Here is a 21678-nt window from a genome sequence, read left to right on the forward strand (position 1 = left end):
GCGCCATTGCACTCCAGCCTGGGTTCAGGCAATTCTCCTGCCTCAGCCTCCTGAGTAGCTGGGATTACAGGCACACGCCACCATGCCCAGCTGATTTTTTGTATTTTTAGTAGAGACGGGGTTTCACCATGTTGACCAGGATGGTCTCGATCTCTTGACCTCGTGATCCACCCGCCTCGGCCTCCCAAAGTGCTGGGATTACAGGCTTGAGCCACCGCGCCCGGCCGGTACAGGAGCCTTAATGGGAAGAGGATCTTGCAACAAACCTAGCATATTGGCAAGAAGGGCTTGGAGACATTAAGCTAGTATGGAGTGTTAACCACAGGTCTTTTTCGGGCAGAAATGTGCTATATGAGTAGTTAGTGTTAGTGTTCATAAGCCTGTCAACATGACAAGCCAGACACTGTCTTTAAGTATTCTTTGGTAATAATCTGTATCGCTATTAATAATAATAAAGAATAACTTTAACAATTCTTAAGTGCCAGTGCTCTAGATACATTCTCTTTAATTCTCACAGTTACTATACAATGTAGATGATACGATACTAGCCTCAGTTTAAAGAGGAAGAAATGGAAACTGGGAAATACTGAGCGACTTAACCAAATTCACAGAGCTAGAAATTCACAGAATCAGAATTCAAGCCCAGGTATGTCTGAGGCCACATTGTCTTTTTACAGGACTAGGGTCTGTAGAGGGTTTGGCTTAAAATCCATTGTGTGTATCTATGCATTACTAGCCATTTTCATTCTTAAAATGATTTGAAACCATCTATAGAAATATATGTGATAAAGAGAGGCTGGGCACTGGTGGCTCACACCTGTAATCCCAGCACTTTGGGAGGTTGAAGTGGGCGGATCACAAGGTCAAGAGATTGGGACCATTCTGGCCAACATGCTAAAACCCCATCTCTACTAAAAATATGAAAATTAGCTGAGCATGGTGGTGTGCGTCTGTAATCCCAGCTACTTGGGAGGCTGAGGCAGGAGAATCGCTTGAACCCAAGAGACAGAGTTTGCAGCAAGCCAAGATTGCACCACTGCACTCCAACATGGCAACAGAACAAGACTCAGTCTCAAGAAAAAAAAAAACAAAATATATATTATATATATATATATAATATATACGTTATATATACACACACACATATATATATGATGCAAGAGAACAAAGATTAAAGAAATCAGAATTGAGGGAAAACAAGAGTAAAAATACAAGATGAAGTCAGGGGCACAGTTCAAATGTAAGAATGCATGTCATAATGTCCAATGTCAATAGTGCAGAGGGTTGCAAACCTCAGGGCTTCCTACAAACAGAGTTAATATGATCTGTTAAAGTATTTATAGTGTCCAAAAGGCCAAATGAAGCAACAACAAAACTAAGTCTTTAGGAGAAGCAAAATTCTTCTTGGTATTGAGTTCTGGGAGGAATTTCTCCTGCGGGCCTTCAAAAAGGGAACATTGTGAGATGTCCTAAGCAAAGACCCTAGCGACTTCCTTACAGGAGTAACCACTAGCACATGCATGGAAGGGCTGATTCTTAACAACCTCCCTCCTTGTAGGCTGATGTCCCCTTGCCAATAGGTGTGCAGTTCCTTGGCAGACATTCTGCAGAGGTCATTGGTTTTTCTCGTGTTGAGCTGCAGAAAGGAGTTCAGCTGCTCTGCTGGCTTGGGATAGCATTTCTTCATCATGGCCCAAAGTGGGGAAAAGCATGGTCACACATGTTGGCATTCTCCGTGGTGTTCAATGTGGAAAGACTGCCCTGACATTTAACTAGCCCTTGACTAGATCCAATCCTGCATTTCCTATTATATATACAGAGGAACTTCTGGGAAAACAATCTGTAGACACGACTCTCTTCCATTTAGTCAGAACTTTGAAAACAAACTCTTCTGTCAGATTGACCCAGTGCCATAAACAAAAATGAAGTGCATGCTGGATTTCCACACTGTCAGTGGTTTGATTTGCTATATCACCTCCAGGAAGAATAGTTCCAGACATAGGAATCTATATAGTAACCTAAGAAAGCAGCTTGTGGTGGTAGTGGGTTTTTTTTTTTTTGTTTTTTTGGTTTTTTTTTTGCTTATGATTTTACTCTTCATTGAGTTGACTTTATTTTATCTGAAAGAGCTTCTTCATAAATTGGATATCTTAGAATTAAAAGCCAGGATAGTTTTATATCCCCAAATATAGCTAATTAAATACTGGGATATCCTCTTATAATTTTCAATTTTGCATGTATTTTTCCTTTAGAGTAGAGCTCACTGTGTGAAAAGGGCCATATGAGTGGTCCCAGAGTTAAAGCTTCTTTATATTCCCAGGAGGGATGTACTTAAGAGAGCAGAAATTGGGATTGCCCTATGTACATCCCTGCCAGAATGACTCATTGCTAAATGTGATAATACAGTTTCTCATGGATGGTTCCAGTTGTTGGGTCAAATAATCCTGAAAGTATCTACTACATGTTTATTCCATCCATCCACCCATCCATCCATCCACCCATCTATCCAGTCATTTATCCATCCTTTCACCTCCAAGGAGGTGATGCCTGACACAAGGTAGTAAAACAGAATGGAGGAGCTTCATATCCTCATAGTGTGTCCAAGTCTTCAAACAAGAACGAGTGCTATGGGCCAGGTGCAATGGCTCATGCCTGTAATCCCAGCACTTTGGGAGGCTGAGGCAGGCAGATCACAAGGTCAGGAGATTGAGACCTCCCTGGCTAACACAGTAAAACCCTGTCTCTACTGAAAATACAAAAAAATTAGCTAGATGTGGTGGCATGCGCCTATAGTCCCAGCTACTGGGGAGGCCAAGGCAGGAGAATTGCTTGAACCCGGGAGGCAGAGGTTGTAGTGAGCTGAGATTGTGTCACTGCACTCCAGCCTGGGCAACAGAGTGAGTCTCTGTCAAAAAAAAAAAAAAAAAAAAAGTGCTATGAAGGAAATAAACAGGGATGAGCTAAGACCTGAAGGGTGAAGAACAGTCAGCTATGTACAAAGCTGGAAGGGGGCATTTGGACAGAGGGAAGAGCAAGTTTGCAGGCCCTGATGGACAAAACTTGGGAAATTTAAGGGATACAAAGGAGATTAGTTGCGCTGGAGTGATGGGAATAGAGAGGTTGGTGCCAGGATAGGTTGGGACTGGCAGGCACAGCAGGCCGTGATGGAGTTCCAACTTTATTCTAAGACCAGTTAAAACATATGAAAGAGTTTCAGGTAAGAGAGTGGTATGATATGATGTGTGCTTGAAGGAGATCCCTTTGGGGGCCCTGTAGGGGCAGTTTGGAGAAGGGCCAGAGTAGAGTGGAAGCAAGGAGGCCAGGTCGAGGGCAGATATTTCAGTAGGCCCGGTGAGAGTTGTGGTGCTTTAGATTAAAGGGGGAGCAGTCGAGATGGAAAGAATAACACTGGTTTGAGACATGTGTTAGTACGTTGCTTAGGATATATTGGATTCAGGTTATCATCTGTGATCACCAAAGGCAGTTTTGCAGGAGTACTATTGAGAATGTATTTAATTATGAGATCTTTATTGAATTAACATGATGGTTTTTTGGTAATCAGTAAATAATCTCATTTGGCATTCAATCGTCAACTGGATGGTCTGAAACTAGGTTAGCTCCCTTATACTTTAGCCAGTGATATAAATAATTTACTTAATGGGTCTTAGGTTGAGGTTGAGGCTTGAATTTCCTAGGTTTGGCCTGAGGCTTAAATTTCTTAGAGTGTCTCCTGATGTTTTTCTTGTGTGTACACAGAACAAATGCATATTCATATACATTTTAACCTTTAGACAAATAATGAGTTTTGTGATTGATTTAAACCATAGATAACTACAGTCAAATCATGAAATATAATCATATAATTTTGAAGTTAAGAAAGTGATCCTAATCTATTATTTACTAAATATAGATGAGAGTCTAGAGCTGACAAGGCCAAATCTAATTTGATTTAAAAACAAAAACTCAGAAATGTCTCTCTGCACTAATGCTCTGACAGAAACTATACACCATGAAACAATGGTGTTTAATAGGCTGAATCAAGATGTCCTTGCTGCTGGAGTCAAGCAATGCCACACTTTCTTGTGTCCAGGAAAGCTAAATAAATGAAATGAATTTTCTTTAAGGTTGAAACATAGAAAATTCAACCTTCAGCAATATTTTCATTAAACTTTTGACATCTCTGATGGTTTAATAGAGTAGAACCTAGTTTATAATGATACTTTAGTTGTACATTATTTAGTTATTTTATGAGCTAGTATTTGAGTCTCTGACTTGGTACACGATAATTAGATTTATTATTTTCACAAATAATCTTATAATGTCCTGCAAAAATCTCAGGACTTCCAGATGCCCCAGACACCAGCTACCATAAAAACCATCCAAAATTATAGGATGGCCCCAACATGATAGAAGCATTCCTCATGTGTACTCAGATGAAAACCAGGGTACTTGAGCTGCAGCTGGCTCTTTTTTAAGCAGTGATCAGGGACACAGACCCTTTCCCTCTTGTGGCCCTGCCATCTTCCATGTGGCTTCCTTAATGAGGTTTGCAGGGCTTATTTTGTCAGGCTGGAGCAAAGGGGTAAAAGCATGAAGGAATGTTCATAGGAAGGTTACATGGTTAGGCTTAGAGGGACAGGGACACACAACACTGTCAGTCCCATGCCATTGGCCGGAACTTAGTCACACAGTCACAGCTAAGTGCAAGGGATATCAGGAAATGTAGTCAGGTGCCCAGGAAGGAGAGGGAATAGTTTGGTGAACAGCCCATCTCTGATCTATTTGGAAAAGAAACAGTCTAGCAATGAGAATGGTATAAGTTGGCTCAGGGATTGGGCTGGCATAATAGGGCACATTACAGATGCCCAATAGAGATTTAAAAAAAATCCTTCTGGAGAGAATTGGAGTTGTCAGCCATAGGCAGCTTTCTAGTGATTTCTTTTCTAAAAAAGTAGCAGTAGCGTTGAAATGAAGGATTTAAATTTTTTTCAAGGCTATATAAATAAGAGGTAAGTGATTAATTTTTTTTTTTTTTTAAGCATACATTCCTTGGAAGAAATCTGTTTTGGTAGGTCGTCTGCTTTCTTTAAAAAGCAGAACCCATGGAGCTTGTTTCTTACAAGAGCCAACAGGTATATCCTTCAGTACCATCTGCAGCTGATGCTGCACTGGGCATGAATCATGCATGGAGCACGGTGTTACCAGTACATGCATTACTTTACTTTATCACTAACAGAATGCTGCAGGATGGGTATTTTCATCCCCATTTTAGGCTGAAGAACCAAGGCTGCAAAAAGTTACATAGCCTGGCAAAGTTCACACCGATCTAAAGGCTGCCTGATTTTCTACTAAACTGTTATTTAAGTATAAAACAAAGTGTTCTGAGTGTCTCATGTTTTTCTTTCTTTTTTTGTCCAATAAAGATGAAAATCTTTTACCTAATAACATCACAACCATAACCTCTCAAAATAGCTTTTTTTGGGAAAGACTTTTAAAGATTTCTGGCTTCTGACAAAATGAGTTAAACACACTTGGGTCCCTTCTTATGCCTGTGGAGAGCGAGATTCTTTCCCTCTCCATGGGGTCAGTTTAGCTTCTGGAAACTGTTTATGAGTCTCTGCCACTTGACCTGACTTACAGGACCTGGCAAATATGATCCCAGGGAGTGGCTGGAATTCATTTCTGACTTCTGTGGCTAAAGGAGGAAAAAGCACTATTGCCCCTGTGAGAAGAAGCAAGAGCCAGGGACCTGCCAAAGTCTCTGCAGTAGACTTCAGGGAGTATCTCTGGACCCCCACTGTGTGGAACTTGGGGGATTGTGGTGCAGACACAGGCTGTGGGTAGGACCAGAGCATCATGTGACTAAAAGAGAGGATGGAGTGATTTTCAGTATTGAAAATACTGAAGCAGTATTCAAATCCATTTGCTCAACATTGGTTCCATGAAACACTGATTTGGCTAGAAGCTCCACAGAGGAAAGATTTTGTAGCTAAAGAAATTTAGAAAACCATACATATTTAGACTTGCAGCATATGTTAGTATATGAAAAGCTTCCAAAATTTTGGAGCAAGGCACCTGTTAAACTTGTCTAACCTACAATATAACAAACTTATTTGACTACACACTTTAAAAAAATCTCAATTATTAATGTCCTGAAGAATTAATGTTTTGGGGAACATACTTTGTGTATCACTGACTAAATCGAGCATACAAATAATGCAATGTTAGAAAAGAAATCCAGTATCCAAATTCAGGTGGAATACAGGGAGAATTACAGACTGGGAGATTGCACACTTACTCTTGATTAGGTAATATAAGCAGCAACAATGATCACATCATAATTTCAGTGTTCTCTCTGGTTTTAAACAAAAGAGAAACATGAAAAGCTCATATATTTTATATTGCAAAATGCCTTTTGTCCTCTTTATTTTTGTTGTCTTCCCCTTTTCTCTTTTTCTGTTACCACATCAGCTTTCTGATTTTCACCAAATGAGTCACTGAAGGTTGTAATGTTTATTCTTTTCAGAAGATGTGTTAAAATCTATTGAACACAGAAAGTTAAGTTGTTAGCTAAGTACATATTGTTACTGAAAGCTGTTAAATAAATTTGTTGGAGGCTGAGTATAGTGGCTCATGCCTACAATCCCAGCACTCTGGGAGGGCAAGGTGGGTGGATAACCTGTGGTTAGGAGTTTGAGACTGCCCTGGGCAACATGTTGAAACCCCATCTTTACTAAAAATGCAAAAATTAGCCAGGCATAGTGGTGCATGTCTATAATCCCAGCTACTTGGGAGGCTGAGGCAGGAGGATCACTTGAACCCAGGAGGTGGAGGTTGTAATGAGCTGAGATCATGCCACTATACTATAGCCTGGGTGACAGAGTGAGACTCCTCCCCCCCCCCCAAAAAAAAAACCCAAAGACCAAAAAAACAGGCTGAGTGGGGTAGGTCATGCCTATAATCCCAGCACTTTGGGAGGCCGAGGCGGGTGGATCACTTGAGGTCAGCAATTCGAGGCCAACCTGGCCAACATGGTGAAACCGTCTCTACTAAAAATATAAAAATTAGCCAGGCATGGTACTACGTGCCTGTACTTCCAGCTACTCAGGGGGCTGAGGTGGGAGGATCACTTGAATCCAGGAAGTGGAGGTTGAAGTGAGCCAAGATCACACCTCTGCCCTCAAGCCTGGGCAACAGAGTGAGACTCCATCTCAAATAAAAATTAATTAATTAAATAATTTGTTGGGCTGATAATTTCATTTCATGCTTCTCTAAATTTGGGAAACTTAAAGTATTTGGGGAATTTCCTTCCCTCCTCCTCTTCTCTCCCTCTTTCTCCCTGTTTTCCTTTTTCCCTCCCTTCTTCCCTTTTTTCTTCCCTTCCTCCCTCCCTTCCTTTCTGTAGCAGATATATGTTGATACTAAGGCTTGGCATTGGAACTATGAAAGTTATGGCATTTCTTAATCTGTGTGTATATTTATTTTTACTGAATGGAATATATATCTCATGTGAATAATGAGCATTAAGAAAACTAAAAACATCTGTATTGGCCACTCAACAATTTTGCTGGCTTTTGTGTAGACTCAGCCGGTGGCATGGTACACTGGAGAGTGGCAGGTCTGTGGCATGTAGATTGTCATTCTTTCCATAATGCCGCAGCAGACATCACCAGCTGACGACAGCAGTCAGTCTTGCTCCGCCCATACCTGGCTTTCTCCAGGTGTTCCAGACAGACCAGCTGGAACTGGAGTTGTGTGCTTTCCCTGGATTGGTGGAAGGATTAGCGTTTTAGGAGACCTTGGTTCTATTCTAATGAAGTGTTGGAATGACCTTGGAAAACAGCCTCACTAAGCCCTACTTTCTTCAAATATTTAGACTGGGTAATTCACTACATTGTTTTAAGCATACACATTAATGTTGTTTCTCTGTTTACAAGTAGCTGTCTCGGGACAAACTTAATTTAAACTCAGCATAGTTTTTCGCCTGCCTGTCTGGGACTCCATTTGATTTCCCATTTGCTATTGAGGGTATCTGACACTTTATCTCCCTCATTGTTTTCTTGTGTGTGAGTTAATATTTTAGTATACTTCAATTTATTTTATTTAATTTTAGAAAAATAGCCTTCAGAGTAAAAAAAAATTAGTTTTACTTTGTTGCATTTGGTGATGTAGGTCCCTTTATGAGGTCCCTTTGTTTTTTCTAGAAGTACCTCAACCATGTTCCCAGAGAAACTGCCTCTTCACTCTCCCCCAAACCCTGCCAGGACTTCTTGTATAGTCCCTACACATGCATTCCTCAGCTTCTGGAGAAGCTACTGGCTTACTGGATGAAAAAGATTCTGAACAACCCTTGTGTTTTTTTAATGTGATACTTTATAAAACCTTTTCAGTTTAGATCTTGTTATGATTTATTATTTGTAGAGTATCAGTATTTAGTACTGAGATTTCAAGAAGCTCAGTCAAAAGACAGTATGTTTTAGCCAAAAAGCATTATTCTGATATCAGTGGAATACTTTCTTCAGGAACTTGTTGACAGGATTTTAATATCCTGTGTACATATTACTGAGAAAGTCATATTTTCCAAATGAATTTCTTTGGTACCCCAAAATGCTGCAGGATTCTTGGTTGGAGGAATTTAGCAATTCTCTATTGCTACCCTCTTCTATATATCCTAACAGGTTACTTTGAAATCTTTAAAAACATAACAAACAAACAAACAAACTCATCTGTGTGCTAAATCCATCCCAACAGAAAAATAATAGAATATTATCATTACCAACTTCGATCGCTTGAAGAACTTAAACCTACTGGATGAATGATTTCTAAGAATCACTTCAGACATGAAAGGAGATCATCATTTTTAAAACAGTCTGTAGAACATGATCTTCTTTTTCTTTTTCTTTTTTTTTTTTTTTTGAGACAGAGTTTCGCTCTTGTTACCCAGAATGGAGTGCAATGGCGCGATCTCGGCTCACGGCAACCTCCGCCTCCCGGGTTCAGGCAATTCTCCTGCCCCAGCCACCTGAGTCGCTGGGATTACAGGCACGCACCACCATGCCCAGCTAATTTTTTGTATTTTTAGTAGAGACGGGGTTTCACCATGTTGTCCAGGATGGTCTCGATTTCTTGACCTCGTGATCCACCCGCCTCGGCCTCCCACAGTGCTGGGATTACAGGCTTGAGCCACCGCGCCCGGCCGAACATGATCTTATTTGTAACTGGTCGTTCTCTAAAATATATTTTTTGAGCACCTGCTTTGTGCTGGGCACTTTGCTACATACATGTTAAGAGATAACTGACTCATAGAGATTCTTTCGACCTGGCCACCGCAGTAGATCTGAGGGGCCTCAGCCTAACAGTCCTTTTCTCCTACTGTAGGTTTTAAAACAAGCATCAAGGGACAAAGTATTCCATTAAATTCCCTGTACTGAATGCCTTTGTATAGCTGCATCCAGAAATAACCAAGGAATAACTGAGACCTGGAAATCCCTCATCAGAAAAATTTCCATGCCAGTCCTGATTGCTTTAATAAGACTTGTTCTAGAGCAGTTTACATTTAGGGAGCATGGATTGTAAGCACCGTCGGAAGGGATACAAAGTAGCGTAAGAGATGTCCAGTGAGAGAAAGTAGCCACTGTGCACAATATGACAATAACAAGAGCGGGCTGACGAGTGAGTGCTCTGTGAATTCAGAGATACACAGAGGGTCCCACTGGCTGGAAAGAAAACAGGAAGATGGGAGTGAAGTGTGAATCGAAGATACTCGTGCATTTGGATTCCAGCCCTGCCACTTGCTAGCTGTGTGTCCATGGGTGAATTTCTTACCATATGGAAGCTTCTGTTTGTTTATTGGCAAAAGAGGAATCATAACATTGACTCACAGTCACAATGATAAAAATGCAAAATGCTTAGCATGGTGTCTAAAATGTGGCACACAGTAAATGGTTATCAGTCACAGCAAAACTCAGTAAATCATTTTGCTTGTCTATAAAGCAGCAATACTACATCATAGGACTATGGTCAAGATTAAATAATTAAAGGACAGAACCCAGTGCCTACCATATGGAATATGGACATATACGATAAATATTGGCTATTATGATGATGAAAAATCTGGGCAGATGAGAGGAAACATTTCAGACACAGGGAAGAGGTACATAGCCTGGTGTGGGCTTGGCCAGTTACCTGGCTCTCTTGGATGGAGGTTTTCTTCAAGTGAGTAGTAGTTGAAAGGTAGATGATGGTTGTAGAATATGTTAAACATCAATGAAGAGCCTCTTAATTGGGGATATTAAATAAAGAGTCTAGGATTCCAGAAGAAAATGTAAATGAGTGATCTCTAAGTTTCATTCTGTTTGAGATTCTGTGGTTCCTCCGAGACTTCCAGCAGTTCCTGAGAAAAACTGTGGTGAATCAAACATCCCACTACAGTGGTGACCCAGGGCTGCAGCCTGGAACACACCAGCAAAAAGGCAAAGTGTTAGTGCTTCTCTGTTTTGGTAACAGCAACTCATCTGCCAGATGAAAAAAATGTTTTTGTTTCCATGTGGCAATCTGCCCAGCCATTTGATTTGACAGGTAAGAGAGAGAGTGAGGGGTAAAAACCCATGAGTGTAATTGGTGACACATTATTTCCTGGTCATTTTTTTCTTTAGTTTTGAGAGCCAGAGTTGAAGAGAAGAAAGAGAGAGGGGAAAAAAATGGCTCTCCAGGAAATGAGTTTCCAGGCAGAGCTGAGACACCTGAAGAATGTGTCACTTCATATACTTTGCACGTGTGAGTCAATAGGCAGTTTCAGCGTTTGCCAAAGTGCATCTGAGGGCTGGTGCAAGAGAAGAAACCTCTCCAGGAGAATTAATGTAATTCTGGTAAGACAGCTTCATGCATTAAGCTTTTGAGAGGAGCCTGAGGGTCTGTGGACTTCCTGCAGAACTGTTAGCATGGCATTGGCCAGAGTTGAAGTGTAAGTTAGTACAGCATTCCCAACCTCTTCCTAAATTTATTTTATGTGAAAGTAAATTTAGAAAACAGTTAAACAAGTCAAAGAGGTTTCTTTAGTGCAGAACATCTCAGGATCTTTGTTATGCTAATATTCCTTGTGTGTGTCCAAGAAGGAGAGTGTAAATTCAGTACTTCCCACACTCATGGGAAAGTGGTACATTTTAATGTAGAATGTATCTAGGGACTAGAGTCTTAAGCGGTCCTTTGGGAAAAGCTGATTTGGGGCAGGAACACCAGGCTGTTGTTCCTTCACTCTTGCCCTTTCCTAGGGGGTCTAGGTACAAGCAGCCTTGTCATTCTAGCAGCTGAATGCGGGACACTGTTCAGAACACCAGTCCTTTGCAAAAACATGATGGGGTATGGTAGGTAAAATTATAGCGTGTCAAAGATGTCCACATCCTCATCCATAAAGCCTGCGAATATGTTATCTTACTTGCCAAAAGAAATTTTGTGTATGTGATTACACTAAAGATATTGAAATGGATGATTGTTCTGGATTATCAGGGTGGCCCCAATGGAACCACAGGTTCCTTATGGGGAGGAGGCAGGCAAGAGAGAGTCTGAGGAGATGCAATGACAGCAGCAGAGGTCAGAGTGATGTGGCACCACAAGTCAAAGAATGCAGGCAGCCTCCAGAAGCTAGAAAAGGCAAGGAAGTGAATTCTCCCCCAGAAGCTCCAACAGTAACACAGCCCTGCCACCCATTTTAGACTCCTGACCTCCAAACTGTAAGATCAACTTACGGTGTTTCAAGCCACTAACTTGGTGGAAATGTGTTACAGAAGGGATGGGAAATGAAAAATGAGGTTTGATATTGGTCCCACTTTCCCTGTGTTTGAAGGTGGGTGGAGTAACATGCTCCCAGGCTCCTTCTAAGGGCCTGCTCCGATTCAGGACTCTGACAGTCAAGGAAGAGGTCAACTGTAACCACCCTCTGGCTACGGTGCCCTGCTTTCTTGCTGTCCTTTATCTCCTCAAGCTGAGGGGCCAAGGATAACTCTACTACTCAGATGTGCAGTGAGCAGGCCAGTCACTGACAGTCTTGGAAAGAAGTGACGTGATTGGTCACTGGTTGTGCTATGCATCTGTGATTTATGTAGTAGTATGGGCTGAAGAGCATACTTCCTCCAGTTACTAATATAATATCCTGTGAAAACTGAAATTTGAATAGGGTGGTTGTAGGATGGGTGTCATTTAAACTGTGCTCACTGAAATGGGTGCATATCAGAAACACGCAAAATGAAGACTGCATCTTTTAAAATCACAGTACAAATCCTGCAGTAGCATTGTTATCACTGGACTGGGGGACAGACAGCCTAGGCATGTCCCTGTGTGTCTGCTGAATACCAAAGTATAAATGTGGCAGATGCAAGCATTAGGAATGTCAGTAAACAATGTATGAATTTAAAGTGAGCAAAGGATAATGAAGCACTATTTGTACTTTGTGTCTGATGGTCACAGTTCACTTGTCCAGGAATCTCACTTCGAGACCCTGTGATTCGCATGTAGGAGGTTGATTAGGAACAGCTTATGGCAACAAGGACTGGCAGGGAAATGAAAGCTGGAGACCGGAACAGAGGGAGAAGATGGCTGTGGTGCACAGGGGGCTCTGGAGCTCGGACAGCCTCAACAGTGGTCCTGAATTAAGGCAAGGGGGCAAGGCCTTTTTGTTCTTCTATCAGCCAGTCATTGACAATGGTTGCCCAACCCCCAGAGGGCAGACTCCCCCCAGGGAGATGGCACTCTCTAACTAAGCTTGCTTCTTTGAGAGCTGTCAGACTCTAACACTTTGAACTGGGAGAACAAATGCCCTAGTCCTAAAGGAATCAGATGGCACATTACGGGGTCCACTACACTAATTATCCTATGATTCTGGTGCCACTGGACAGCCAAACTTTACAGAGGGTTAATCAGTATTTTAGCAAGGTTCCAGTCAGAATCTGGGGCAAAGTATGCAGGAAGAAGAGACAGGAGCACAGGACACCTGACTGAGGCTGCTGCTGACGGAGAAAGCAGGGCCACCTTCTAGGACAGAGTGGCCACATCTCCAACCCGAAGAACATGCTTAGTCAGTGGGGGCTGGACCTGCCTCCACTTTGATTTTTGTTTATAGTAATTTGTTAATTTAAGAGAATTTCATGGTCTTGTTACTTTTTTTTTTTTTTTAGTATATTTTATTACACTTTAGGCTCTGGGGTACATGTGCGCAACATGCAGGATTGTTGCATAGGTACACACATGGCAATGTGGTTTGCTGCCTCCATCCCCGTCATCTATATCTGGCATTTCTCCCCATGTTATCCCACCCCAACTCCCTACTCCCCACTGTCCCTCTAGCACCCCCAACAGACCCCAGTGTGTGATGCTCCCCTCCCTGTGTCCATGTGTTCTCATTGTTCAATAACTGCCTATGAGTGAGAACATGTGATGTTTGATTTTCTGTTCTTGTGTCAGTTTGCTGAGAATGATGGTTTCCAGATTCATCCGTGTCCCTACAAATGACATGAATTCATCGTTTTTTATAGCTGCATAGTATTCCATGGTGTATATGTGCCACATTTTCCTTGTCCAGTCTATCATCGATGGGCATTTGGGTTGGTTCCAGGTGTTCACTATTGTAAACAGTGCCACAGTGAACATACGTGTTCATGTGTCTTTATAATAGAATGATTTATTATCCTTTGGGTATATACCCAGTAATGGGATTGCTGGGTCAAATGGAATTTCTATTTCTAGGTCCTTGAGGAATTGCCACAGTCTCTTCCACAATGGTTGAGCTAATTTACACTCCCACCAACAGTGTAAAAGTGTTCCTATTTCTCCATATCCTCTCCAGCATCTGTTGCTTCCAGATTTTTTAATGATCGCCATTCCACCTAGCGTGAGATGGCATCTCAATGTGGTTTTGATTTGCATTTCCCTAATGACCGGTAATGATGTGCATTTTTTCGTATGTTTGTTGGCCTCATATCTGTCTTCTTTTGAAAAGTGTCTGTTCATATCCCTTGCCCACTTTTGAATGGGTTTGTTTTCTTCTTGTAAATCTGTTTTAGTTCTTTGTAGATGCTGGATATTAGCCCTTTGTCAGATGGGTAGATTGCAAAAATTTTTTCCCATTCTGTTGGTTGCCGGTTCACTCTAATGATTCTTTCTTTTGCTGTGTAGAAGTTCTGGAGTTTAATTAGATCCCATTTGTCTATTTTGGCTTTTGTTGCCAGTGCTTTTGGTGTTTTAGTCACGAAGTACTTGCCTATGCCTATATCCTGAATGGTTTTGCCTAGGTTTTCTTCTAGGGTTTTTATGCTGTTAGGTCTTATATTTTAGTCTTTAATCCATCTGGAGTTAATTTTAGTGTAAGGTGTCAGGAAGGGGTCCAGTTTCTGCTTACTGCACATGGCTAGCCAGTTTTCCCAACACCATTTATTAAACACGGAATCCTTTCCCCATTGCTTGTTTTTGTCAGGTTTGTCAAAGACCGGATGGTTGTAGATGTATGGCGTTGCCTCCGAGGCCTCTGTTCTGTTCCATTGGTCTATATCTCTGTTTTGGTACCTGTACCATGCTGTTTTGATTACTGTAGCCTTGTAGTGTAGTTTGAAATCAGGTAGCATGGTGCCTCCAGCTTTGTTCTTTTTGCTTAGAATTGACTTGGCTATGCGGGCTCTCTTTTGGTTCCATATGAAGTTTAAGGTGTTTTTTTCCAGTACTGTGAAGAGGGTCATAGGTAGCTTAACAGGGATAGCATTGAATCTACATATTAGTTTGGGCAGTATGCCCATTTTCACAATATTGATTCTTCCTAACCATCAGCATGGAATGTTTTTCCATCTGTTTGTGTCCTTTCTTATTTCCTTGAGCAGTGGTTTGTAGTTCTCCTTGAAGAGTTCCTTTGTTAGTTGTATTTCTAGGTGTTTTATTCTCTTTGTAGCAGTTGTGAATGGCGGTTTGTTCTTGATTTGGCTCTCTTTAAGTCTGTTATTGGTGTGTAGGAATGCTTGTGATTTCTGCACATTGGTTTTGTATCCTGAGACTTTGCTAAAGTTGCTTATCAGTTTCAGGAGATTTTGGGCTGAGACAATGGGGTCTTCTAAATATACAATCATGTCATCTGCATTAGAGACAATTTGACTTCCTCCTTTCCTATTTGAATACCCTTTATTTCTTTTTCTTGCCTGATTGCTCTGGCTAGAACTTCCAATACTATATTGAATAGGAGTGATGAGAGAGGGCATCCTTGTCTAGTGCCAGATTTCAAAGGGAATGCTTCCAGTTTTTGCTCATTCAGTATGATATTGGCTGTGGGTTTGTCATAAATAGCTTTTATTATTTTGAGATACAGTCCATTGATACCTAGTTTATTGAGAGTTTTTAGCATAAAGGGCTGATGAATTCTGTCAGAGGCCTTCTCTGCATCAATTGAGATTATCATGTGGTTTTTGTCTTCAGTTGTGTTTATGTGGTGGATTATATTTATAGACTTGTGTATGTTGAACCAGTCTTGCATCCCCAGGATGAAGCCTACTTCATTGTGATGGATAAGCTTTTTGATGTGCTGTTGCAATCAGTTTGCCAATATTTTATTGAAGATTTTTGTGTCTATGTTCATCATGGATATGAGCCTGAAGTTTTCTTTTCTTGTTGAGTCTCTGCCAGGTTTTGGTATCAGGATGATATTGGTCTCATGAAATGATTTGGGAAGGATTCCCTCTTTTTGGATTGTTTGGAATAGTTTCAGAAGGAGTGGTACCAGCTCCTCTTTGTATGTCTGGTAGAATTCAGCTGTGAACCCATCTGGATCTGGGCTTTTTTTGGTAGGTAGGCTATTAATTGCTACATCAACTTCAGCCCTTGTTATTGGTCTAGTCAGGGTTTCGACTTCTTCCTGGTTTAGGCTTGGGAGTGTGCAAGTGACCAGGAATTTATCCATTTCTTTCAGGTTTACTGGTTTATGTGCATAGAGTTGTTTATAGTAATCTCTGATGGTAGTTTGTATTTCTGTGGAATCTGTGGTGATACCCCTTTAATAAGCAAAAAAAGTGATAGCTTTTTATTGCATCTATTTGATTCTTCTTTCTTTTCTTTTTTATTAATCTGGCTAGTGGTCTGTCTATTTTGTTGATCTTTAAAAAAAAAAACCAGCTCCTGGATTTGTTAATTTTTTGAAGGGTTTTTTATGTCTCTATCTCCTTCAGTTCTGCTCTGATCTTAGTTATTTCTTGTATTCTGCTAGCTTTTTAGTTTTTTTTTTTTTTATCTTTCTACTCTAGCTCTTTCAATTTTGATGATAGGTGTCGATTTTAGGTCTTTCGTTGCTTCTCATGTGGGCATTTATTGCTTTAAATTTTCGTCTAGACACTGCTTTAAATGTGTCCCAGAGATTCTGGTATGTTGTGTCTTTGTTCTTGCTGGTTTTGAAGAACATCTTTATTTCTGCCTTCATTTCATTGTTTATCCAGTCAACATTCAAGAGCCAGTGTTCAGTTTCCATGAAGTTGTGCTGTTCTGAGTTAGTTTCTAAATCCTGAGTTCTAATTTGATCACACTGTGGTCTGAGAGATTGTTTGTTATGATTTCCATTCTTTTGCATTTCCTGAGGAGTGATTTACTTCCAATAATATGGTCAGTATTAGAATAGGCGTGATGTGGTGCTGAGAAGAATGTATATTCTGTGGATTTGGGGTGGAGAGTTCTGTAAATGTCTATTAGGTTTACTTGGTCCAGTTCTGAGTTCAAGTCCTGTATATCCTTGTTAATTTTCTGTCTGGTTGATCTGTCTAATATTGACAATGGGGTGTTAACGTCTGCCACTATTATTGTATGGGAGTCTGAGTCCCTTTGTATGTCGTTAAGAACTTGCTTTATGTATCTGGGTGCTCTTGTATTGCATGTGTACATATTTCAGATTGTTAGTTCTTCTTGTTGTATTGATCCTTTTACCATTATGTATTGCTCTTTGTCTCCTTTGATCTTTTTTGGTTTAAAGTCTGTTTTATCAAAGACTAGGATTGCAACTCCTGCTTTTTTTTTTTTTGCTCTCCATTGGCTTGGTAAATATTCCTCCATCCCTTTATTCTGAGCCTATATGTATCCTTGCACATGAAATGGGTTTCCTGGATACAGCACACCAATGGGTTTTACTTTTTATCCAATTTGCCAGTCCGTGTCTTTTGATTGGGGCATTTAGCCCATTTACATTTAAGATTGATATTGTTATGTGTGAATTTGATCCTGCCATTTTGATCCTAGCTTGTTGTTTTGCCCATTAGTTGACACAGTTTCTTCATTGTGTAAATGCTGTTTACTATTTGGTATGGCTTTGGAGTGGCTGGTACTGGTTGTTCCTTTCCATGTTTAGTGCTTCTTTCAGGAGCTCTTGTAAAGCAGGCCTGGTGGTGATGAAATCTCTGAGTAATTGCTTGTTCATAGAGGATTTTATTTCTCCTTCGCTTATGAAGCTTAGTTTGGCTGGATATGAAATTCTAGGTTGAAAGTTCTTTTCTTTAAGGATGTTGAATGTTAGTCCCCACTGTCTTCTGCCTTTTAGGGTTTCTGCAGAGAGATCTGCTGTGAGTCTGATGGACTTACCTTTCTGGATAACGTGATCTTTCTCTCTGGCTGCCCTTAGCATTTTTTCTTTCATTTCAACCCTGGTGAATTTGATGATTATGCGCCTCGATGTTGCTCTTCTTGAGGAATATCTTTGTGGTGTTCTCTGTGTTTCTTGTACCTGAATATTGGCCTGCCTTTCTAGTTTGGGGAAGTTCTCCTGGATAATATCCTGAAGAATGTTTTGCAGCTTGGATTCATTCTCTCCATCACATTCAGATACACCTATCAAATGTAGATTAGGTCTTTTCACATAATCCCGTATTTCTTGGAGGATTTGTTCATTTCTTTTTACTCCTTTTTTCTCCTATCTTGCCTTCCTGTTTTATTTCATTGCATTGATCTTCAATCTCTGATATCCTTTCGTCTGCTTGGTCAATCAGCTGTTGAAACTTGTGTATGCTTTGTGAAGTTCTCATGTTGTGTTTTTCAGCTCCATCAATTCATTTATATTCTTCTCTAAGCTGTTTATTCTCGTTAGCGTTTCGTCAATCCTTTTTTCAAGGTTCTTAGTTTCTTTGCATTGGGATAGAACATGTTCTTTTAGCTCAGAGAAGTTTGTTATTACCCACTTTCTGAAGGCTGTTTCTGTCAGTTCATCAGACTTATTCTCCATCCAGCCTTGTTCCCTTGTTGGTGAGGAGTTGTGATCCCTTGTAGGAGGAGAGGCGTTCTGCTTTTGGGTGTTTTCACCCTTTTTGCACTGGTTTCTTCCCATCTTTGTGGATTTATCTACCTGTGGCCTTTGTAATTGGTACTTTTGGATGGGGTCTCTGAACGGATGTCCTTTTTGTTGATGATGAAGTTCTTTCTGTTTTTTAGTTTTCCTTCTAACAGTCAGGTCCCTTTGCTGTAGGACTGCTGGAGGTCCACTCCAGACCCTGCTTGCCTGGGGAATCACCTGCGGTGGCTGCAGAACAGTAAGGGTTACTGCCAGTTTCTTCTTCTATTATCTTTGTCCCAGAAGAATACCTGCCAGATGTCAGCCTGAGCTCTCCTTTATGAGGTGTCTCTTTGGATATACAGGGGTTGCGGAGCTGCCAGAGGAGACAGTCTGTCCCTTATAGGAGCTCAAGTGCTGAGCTGTGAGCTCCATTGTTCCGTTCAGAGCTGCTGGGCAGGTACATTTAAGTCTGCTGCAGCAGAACTCATAACCACCTTTTTTCCCCAGGTGCTCTGTCCTGGGATGGTGGGGCTTTATTTATAAGTTCCTAATGTACTGCTGCCTTTTTTCAGAGATGCCCTGCCCAGTAAGGAGGTAGCCTAGTCACAGTCTGCCAGCAGAGGCATTGCTGAGCTGTCGTGGGCTCTGCCCAGCTGCTGTGTGAATTTCCTTGCAGTTTTGTTTATAGAGGTATAGTTAGAACTGCCTTGGTAATGGCGGTCTGCCTAAATAATGGTGGTCTGCCTAAGTAATGGCACACTGTCTCGGTAATGGTGGACTGCCTGGGTAATAGTGGACTGCCTTAGTAACAGCAGACTGCCTTGGTAGTGGTGGATTGCCTCAGTACTGAAGGACACCCTTCTCCCTACAGAGCTGGACCATCCTGGGTCTAGCTGTGCTTGCTGTGAAACTCTTAATCCATAGCGTTTCAGATAGCTGGTCTTTGTGGGGATGGGACCCGCAGAGCCAGATCACCTGGGTCCCTGTTTTAGCTCCCTTTTTTTCAGTTGAATGGGCGACTCTGTCTCCCAGGCGTTCCAGGCACCAGTTGAAACCGCAGCCCGGATTTGTGTGAGTTTTTTTTCGGAGACCCACTGCACTCTGGTGAAGACTCGTGGCGCTTTTCCACCTGGGAATCTCCTGGTCTGTGGGTGGTAAAAACTCGTTTGGAAATGCGGTAATCACTCACCCTCTGTGTTCTCGCTGGGAACTGCACTCTGAAGCTGGTCCTATTGGGCCATCTTGGATCATCCTGCTGGTCTCGTTACTTTATCTTATCTTGCTCTTTTAGGGCATTTGGGCTCTGAATTGGAGCAGATGGAGAGGACAAGAACTTGAAATGAGAAGTAATAGATTTTACGTTTGTGGTCAAATTTTCCTCTAGTAAAATACAGGTACCTTGTAAAGGCAAGTTGAAATTTTTTCAACTCCTTGTCCTTCCCTTGCCCTCCTGTTTTCTTCTGATTCTTAGACCCAACACGTATATCATGTTCTTTCTCCAGTTTAGTCACCCCTAGCTTTTTATTTGTGGAGAATTAGGTGCTTGAAGTCTGCTCCCACTTCACTGAATTGGGAAACAATGAAGTCAGCACCTCTCATTCTCTGAACTCACACTTATGGCTTTGAGAAACTACCTCTCCCTGCAAGCAAAAGGTCTGCAGATCTCTGAGGGAGGTTGCTAAGAATTCAGCAGGGAGATGAACAGGATAATAGAGGACTTTGTCGCAAAGGCTGACACCATGTTTTAAATATGCTGATCTTAACACTTAGGCTAAAAACTGGATAAAAAGAGATTTGTGCCTACTTTCTTGTGACATTTCTCTTTAGAAAGACTGAAGCTACTCGAGTCTGTAAAAATTTAGTTTGGGCGTCCTGGTAGATTGAAGGCTTAGAAGCCACAATACAAAACTTTACATCTGGAGGACCAAGTCTGACCCTTTAGTAGTGGCTGCCTAGAGAGGCTGTGTTAAGAAAGATTCTGAAGCTAGAAAAGCTTCTGTCTGCTGCTTAGCTGAGAGCTGCCCTGGCTGTGTGCCTGGGGAAGAGAGGGACACCTGATGTGTACGTGGCCATCTCAGGACTGTAGCCTTCTCACACAGTCCTCAGTTGGCTGACAGGTGTTTTTGTGTTTAAAAACTATATCCAGTGCATACCTTTAATCTGGTGTGGAGTATTCTGTAGTTTGTGAATTATTCAGAGGTAAAATGCTATATACAGGATGATAAGTTAAAGAGGTAGCTGTCTAGTCCCTAGACTTTACAGGAAGAGTGACAGATAAATCCTAAATAAGTATATGAATAGGGAAGAGATAGTTGGAATTAGTATTAAATATTATTTGGTTTGATATTGTATAGGAGACCTAGATCAATAACTCAGGTCCTAAAGGGCTGGACCTGAGGATATAAAGATTGTTGTGGTTTTGAAATGGAGAATTCTCTCATCACCTCATTAGATCTGACAGTAGTCAGTGAAGTATATAAGTCGAGCTTGCAGCACTATGCTTAGCAAATCATGACTGGAAACTGAAGATCTATCAAATTTATAGGAAGAAGGATGCTGTACATATGGAAGAAAAATAAGGGGTGAATTGATGGCAAAAAAAAGGGAAGGACAAACAGGGCCAGATTCCAGTCTTTGCCGTGTTTGTTGAGAGTGGGTTTTTCCTGAAACAGCGTCAAGGACTACAGGTAAAATTTGAACTTTAATATTTAAAATTCCTTTTACCTAATAAATTCTGTTTTTTGTCAAGCAAAGAAAAGGCTACCCTAACAGTTTCGATCTCTGACTTTCCCTTGCTGGACGTTCATTACGTCACTTATGTAGATCCCTATCTCACAAATAGTGCTTGCTTTTTTTTTTTTTTTTTTTTTGAGACAGAGTCTCACTCTGTTGCCCAGACTGGAGTGCAGTGGCGCAACCTCAGCTTAGTGCAACCTCTGCCTCCTGGGTTCAAGTAATGCACCTTTGGCCGGGCGCGGTGGCTCACGCCTGTAATCCCAGCACTTTGGGAGGCCGAGGCAGGTGGATCACGAGGTCAAGAGCTCGAGACCATCCTGGTCAACATGGTGAAACCCTGTCTCTACTAAAAATACAAAAATTAGCTGGGCATGGTGGTGCATTCCTGTAATCCCAGCTACTCAGGAGGCTGAGGCAGGAGAATTGCCTGAACCCAGGAGGCGGAGGTTGCAGTGAGCCGAGATCGCGCCATTGCACTCCAGCCTGGGTAACAAGAGCGAAACTCCGTCTCAAAAAAAAAAAAAAAAAAAAAAGAAATTAAAGAAGGTGAACCAGATTCAATTCAAGTGAATTTTAGTTCTGGATTTCTGCTATAAACACGCTAATGGTGATTGTTAACCATTATTTATAAGTTCTTGATAGCTCTGAGGTCTAGTCAAACCTTCCACAGC

At 41.4% G+C, this 21678-nt stretch overlaps 1 protein-coding gene across 1 annotated transcript in view; it reads left to right on the forward strand.

Moving 5' to 3' along the window:
- Positions 1-21678, forward strand: part of MOB3B (MOB kinase activator 3B) — a 206350-nt gene that overhangs the window by 14550 nt on the left and 170122 nt on the right. The window lies entirely within an intron of this gene.

This window comes from Sapajus apella, unplaced genomic scaffold (assembly GCF_009761245.1).
Source record: "Sapajus apella isolate SASKATOON/1434 unplaced genomic scaffold, GSC_monkey_1.0 scaffold42, whole genome shotgun sequence".
NCBI lineage: Eukaryota > Metazoa > Chordata > Mammalia > Primates > Cebidae > Sapajus > Sapajus apella.